This window comes from Dermochelys coriacea, chromosome 4 (assembly GCF_009764565.3).
Source record: "Dermochelys coriacea isolate rDerCor1 chromosome 4, rDerCor1.pri.v4, whole genome shotgun sequence".
In the NCBI taxonomy this organism is placed as follows: Eukaryota; Metazoa; Chordata; order Testudines; family Dermochelyidae; genus Dermochelys; species Dermochelys coriacea.
In genome coordinates, this window is record NC_050071.1 from 122,790,386 (window position 1) to 122,796,804 (window position 6,419).

Below are 6,419 nucleotides of genomic sequence, written 5' to 3' on the forward strand. Positions count from 1 at the left end.
GGTGAGTGCATCCCATCACAAAATTCTTCATTAAATCCATACATAATCATTCAGAAGGGACAGGGACTACAGACTCAACTATTAAGACTGGCCTTCTCTTTTTCTAACTTAACTGATTTAATACAAGTTAAATAACTGTCTTTGATCAGATAGAAATGGCTTATACACTCTTATTAAATATGAACTGAGCAATGTGAAAAAAATATATAATTTATGCATACTAATAAAACTAGATAAAAGGAAGATTTAGATAAAAGGAGCTGCAGAAGAAAGTGCTGTGATTTAAACATCAGTAAAAAGATTAGCTCGCTCCCAAATGAAACACTGTTATAAAATATTAAAGCATCTCCACACATGCAAAAAAAACCAAAGCGTAAAATGCAGGAGATGAAAGCATTTCTTTTCTTCCCTGACTTGTCAGTTAATGTTAAAACGAACTATTCCAAATGGCATTTGTCGGTCAGCACTTTATAACCAATCGTTTTATTCTCGCCGTATCACCAAAGTGACCAATGAGTGCCAGGAAGCCAAGGACCTCACTGAAGCCAAACTAGACAGAAGTGATGTTGGCAGGGAGACAGAACTTTGGGGAACTGGCAGGAGCTCTGACCTCCTCTTCCATTGAGGTCATCTGCCTTGGTGTTGTCTCATACACCTATGCAAAGTTCATGTAAAAATGACTGTAAAATACTACCAAATCAGCATTGTATCACTCTGTACCTGCAGTACACAGGTATAAATGGGAAGGGCAGAATCGCTACCCGGCCCTTTGCATCCACAGGATATTCAGGGTATGTCTTCACTGCAGAGTTAACTCATACTCTTACTTGGGTGTTGCTCCTATGGCCCTTCCCATCCACACACAAAAGCCCTCATGCAATCCAGACTACCTCAGTAAAACTTTCACTCCGGGTAGTAACTCACCCACTTTGCAGTGAGACCTCAAGCTAAACCACTTGAGAGCTGATAGTCCTCCAATGCCTTCCTCCCACAATGCAATGGGAAAGTCAGAGTGTGTCCTCTTACTGCATCACAAAGAACCATGGGATATGCCCCTAGAAATCCTACCAATACATGCTCGGGGGCACAGTACCAGTGAGGACACAGTAACTTGGATAGGGCTTTGCGGTGTGGATGTTCACATTGAAGGCAGGCTAACCTGGGTGCTGATCACCCAAGCTAACTCTGCAGTGAAGACATGCCTTCTGTGTAAAAACAAAACAAAAAGAAACCCCAACCCATCTGCGACCATTGTATCAAGACACAGTTGCATCGAGAACAGACTAGATTAAGTCCCCCGTGGAAGGGATACCCTTGTGACAGCAGGGATGGCCACTGCATTCCAAACTTATATTTTCAGCCACTTAAAACGTTCCCCAAAATACAGACTTTTTAGGCTGCAATGACTTTGAAGCCTAACTCCTTTTTGTAATTTATGAAGACCTCTCCCCACCCAAGGACTAAAATCATGTGTTCTAACATTGCCCTGGATCCAGCAAACAGTGGGTAGAAGTCTTAGTAAATACAAATTGTTCATCTCACAGGATCCAGACAGTTATGTAAAAATGTTACTTTCTCATCTGAATTATCGCTTTCAGTATTTCCATGCAAACCTTTCTTTTCTACCTGCTTGTAACTTTTCTCAAATATTTTCCTTGAGGCTGAAATATAGAATCATAGAATATCAGGGTTGGAAGGGACCTTAGGAGGTTCATCTAGTCCAACCCCCTGCTCAAAGCAGGACCAGTTTTTGCCCCAGATCCCTAAACGGCCCCCTCAAGGATTGAACTCAGAAGCCTGCATTTAGCAGGCCAATGCTCAAACCACTGAGATATCCCTCCCTCCCGACATCACATGCATTGAACAGGCTACTTGGAAGTGGGGAAGCCAGGAAAGCTCCCCTGTTCTCCTCTCTAAATTGTCTAGTTCCTGGTTCTTATTACACACTGAATAACTTCCTAAACAAAGAATGTACCTCTTCCCGTGCACACTTTTTTTTGTCGTTTGTATTACCGTTTTCTAGATTACACTGTACTAATGTGTTCAGACTGGCAGGTAACCTTTGGCTGAGCACAGAGGTTTTGTTACCATGTCTTTTATTTGATAGACTAATATATATATTCATGTTATTTTAATTGATGCATCTAGATGTGGAGGCAACAGGTGGCGTGGTAAATCCTTAAACAAACAAATAGCTCTCTCCATGGTTTTCAGGTCTTTACTGACTTCTGTTCCCCAGCTAGGAATTTCACAAATAAATCACTCCAAAGATGTTCATACTTACCATTTTGTAAGCAAACATGGAATTCACCCTCCCTCTGACCTTACGCTATGCTCATAGTCCAGATATAAATTACTCATCGGAGACACTTAATGACAAAATACAGGGTCTAGAATTCAAACCCAGCTTTTGTCTAAAAGTGCACTGTCTGGTCAATGGGAGAGTTTGTCTTAAAAGGAATAATACTTATACTGCGGCATTTGGAATCCCTCCCAAATATTGCAGAATCCTGCTGATAGAGGTCTCCACCCTGCAGCTGGATCTGTACAGGCAGAAATCTGTGCCTGTGCAGAGTACCACTGAATTTAACAGGACTCCATGGGAGCGTGAAGATTTAATTGCAGGATCAGGATCATATAGCTCAATTATGCCCTACAGATATACCATGGGGTGCACTGTAGAATCTCTGGAAGCATGCACAGAGAGTGCCTCCATTGTTACACTTTTTCACAGGATGCAGGACACTCTCTCCCTGCAACCTGCCAGCTGCATCTTATTCTCCACCCCTTTTGAGATAGCTTGTGCCACTAGACCTACGCAGTCCTGCTGCTGGAATTGTACCCAGTGGGGAGAACATGGGAGCAAAGGAAGGAAGTGTCACGGTCCAGATTCACTCAAATATTTAGGCACCACTGCGATCCACAAAGTTAATCCTGCTTAGCTTCCACCTAAACTGTAAGTGCCTAAACAAGTGCCCAAGGGACCTATAGTGTAGACAAAGCCTTATACAGCAAAAATGGAGGCCCTAAGTTTCTGCCCCAGGGAGGTAGCTGGACGTCTCTCATGCCTAAGCCCCAGCATGATTCTCAAACCAAGTGAAAATAGCTGTTGCCTGGCCTACATTGCCTGTGGGGCCTTATCCAATAGGCATTCTTTGAGCATGCCTAACTGTACACACAATGGTTGGGGGGAGGGAAGGAGGTCACCTTCCTTTTAAACTTTAGTCCAGTTATTAGGGTAGTCCCTTAGGATGGGGGAGATCCCAGTTCAGTTCCTCCTCTCCCTAATGAGAAGGGATTTGAACGGGGTTCCCCCCCTCTCAGATAAGTGCCCCTGCAGGGTCTGATCCATTGCTTGGTGATGCAACACCTACATCTCTGCTGATTTAGGCCCACATGCTCTTTCATCCCATTGTACACCCACACAGAGAGGGGGCAGATCCTCAGCTGGTGTAGACTGTCATAGCTCCATTGAAAGGAACAGAACTAATAATCACCAGCTGAGGATCTGCTTCAGGGACTCGACATAATCAAATTTATATGAATTTGAATCCTTTTGGTTTGTGAGAACTCTACCCTGATCTAAACAAACTCAGAGACCCACGGCCAACTTGTTTATTAACTTGATCTTGGATTCACTCCTTTTGAGTTAACATAAAGCAATCTTGAATTACTGTTACAATGAAAAGAAAAGGAGGACTTGTGGCACCTTAGAGACTAACAAATTTATTTGAGCATAAGCTTTTGTGAGCTACAGCTCACTTCATTGGATGCATTCCTGTAGCTCACGAAAGCTTATGCTCAAATAAATTTGTTAGTCTCCTTTGTACAATTTTGTACAAGTCCTCCTTTTCTTTTTGCGGATACAGACTAACACGGCTGCTACTCTGAAACCTGTTACAATGAAAGTTTGAGTTAATCAAACTGCTGTTAGGTAAAAAGTTTAAAACAAAAGTCCCCCCCCCAATTTTGGTCTTTGTTCCCCATCTTATGATCTCACCTTTTCTCCTCATCCACCAGCCTACCGACTGAGGATCTTGTTCTTGCCATCAGCTCTTTTATATTGTGTTTCAAACCTGAACAATGAGGGAGGACTCTCCCAATGTAATCCTAGATATGAGTTGAAGGAGGGGGGGAATTCAAGCCATGCTGACTGAGGGGAAGAGATAGATGGGAAAGGCATAAAGATCAGCTTGCAGTGGGCCATAAAAATGCCAGAAATTAATCTGCATGCAAAAATGGGCAGAACCTATTGGGTGAAAATCTGAAAAGCCTGAGTTCCACTAAAATCAGGCCCATGGAGTGCCCACTTGGTGGTGTAGACAGAGCAAGTTCTCTGCTACCTCCTACTGCAACCTACTCACAGAAGCTTACCAGAGGGCTGCATACTTGTTCATGTGGGCTGACATCCTGTGTTATCATGCAACCAGAGGCTGGAGGTGGAGGGACTGGTTGGAGTGGAGTGTGGGACCCAGCTGGGAGGGAAGGAGCCAAGGGACCTGGCTGAGTGTATACTCTGGCCTACATAAAGGACGAAGGAGCATGTGATCCTTTAGTTTACCACTAATGGTTTCACTCTTCTCCTTTCCCACTTCTCTCTCTGCTCTATTTTTAACCCCTTAGCATCTCTTTCCCCACAACTTGATCCTCTTAGAATGTCGCCACAGAACAGCTTTGCAGTTGTGGGTGATGAGAATGTTTTGGAAGAGGAATGGGAGGCAGAATTTCTGGGTGCCATCCTTCGGACACACAGAAGAGTTAGCAACCTGGCATTGGTGCAGTGAAGGTGATGAGGAGCTGGCTTTAGAAGAGAAACAGAAAGTAACAGACAATGGAAAAGAGCTTGAGCCGAAGCAGAAAAATAAACTACTTTTCTGACACTCAGGCAATAAAAAAAAAAAAAGGCAAGTCCAAGGGGTGAAAGTCAGAGCCTCAACTGGGCAGAAAGTCAGAGCCTCAAACCAAAGGATACAGGTTAGACTGATCTGAAGCAAGGAGAAAAACAAGATCAAAATCCTGCAATGAATGATGCAAGTGTGTAACTTCATTACATGGTAGCTCCACGGAGCTCAATGAGATGATGCATTTGAGTAAATTAATGCTCATACGTAAGCATTTGGAGAACTCGGGCCTTTTGTGTTTTTTAAAAATTCCATGACTTTACATCTTGGGATTTGTGTGTGGATGTGACTGTAAACAACTGGACCTGTTTCACGGACAGCTGCCAAGTTAAGAACGGGGTACATGGGGGAACTCATTTTAGTAGTGAAAATTCATAATTGTGTAATAATAGCTGCCGGTAAATCAGTACAGAACCATTTGCAATATACTGCTGAGAAATAACAAGGCACAAATAATGCAGCCCAGACCCTCAGGAGCGATTGGAATTCAGGGAATGGCATATAGTAAAAGAACTGTCCCTTATCAATACCACTACAGCAGCCCGACATCCTCCTTGGAAAAGGCCACTGCAGTATAATGCACAACCAGCAGAGTGAAATAATTAAAAACGTGGTTCAGAAATGAGCCTCTGCTGTCCAGCCAGCCAGAAATGCAACAACAAAGAGGGAAGAGTAAACTGCACATTTAACAACTTGCCACGGTTTTATTAGAAAACCCTTTTTATTTTTTTATATTTATATATATATATATATATATATATATATGGATTACAACCCACGAGGGCCCCTTTCAACGGGGAACGACTATCACATTTCACAGCCTCAGGGACACTATCTGGCCTATCTTCCCTCCCCAGCTGTGGGTGAGGAGAAGGGTACCGTGAATGGGACACTTGGAAGCGAGGGAATCAGTCACTGGCACCAGCGGGCTGGTACAGAGGGGAGGAGAGGGCGGGGGGGGAGAGCTCGCCATGGCTCCGTACGGGGAACAGCTGCTTCTGCTGTTACCTTTGGCTTCTCCCCTTCGCTGCCAGGCTGGCTCCGGGGTGAACCCCCAGGACGCAGCCACCGGGAAGGGGGCAGCCAGCGGGACTCCCGGGGGGTGGGTGGCTGGGTGGAGAGTCTCTCACTTACCGGCCGCTGCCGCTGCCTCGCTGCAGGAACTGACGGTGCAAGCCTGCGCCTCGCCCGCCTCCTCCCCGCCGGAGACACGCTCACTCCGCGACTCCGGCCGGGCTCCGGCACCCGCTGGCGCTGCGGGCGGCGGCGGGGCACATGGGGCTGCCGGCGGGGGCGATCGCGCTGCGGGACAGCGCCTCGCTGCTGCCCGGGGGCTTCTGGGCCGCCGTCAGCGTCTGGCTGGAGAAACCCCAGGTGGTGAACAGGAGACTGAGCGGCTCCCGCATCGAGGCGCAGAGGAGAGTCCCTGCCCCGGCGGTGGCTGGGCGCAGGGCAGGGCCGGGCCGGGGGACAGGGACAGGGGCAGGGGCAGCGGAGGGGAGGGGCGTGACTGGAGAT

The 6,419-nt window shown here is 46.1% G+C and overlaps 1 protein-coding gene across 3 annotated transcripts in view; it reads right to left on the reverse strand.

The window, feature by feature from the left end:
• Window positions 1–6,382, reverse strand: part of ACOX3 (acyl-CoA oxidase 3, pristanoyl) — a 62,063-nt gene extending 55,681 nt beyond the window's left edge. For 2 of the 3 annotated variants that reach the window (XR_006280563.1, XR_006280564.1), the window contains exon 1: window positions 6,036–6,382. The gene's annotated coding sequence lies outside the window, so the exon portion shown is untranslated. The remainder of the gene's footprint in view (window positions 1–6,035) is intronic. The other variant, XM_038399104.2, reaches the window with a different exon arrangement.
• Between the last annotated feature and the right edge of the window lie 37 nt (window positions 6,383–6,419).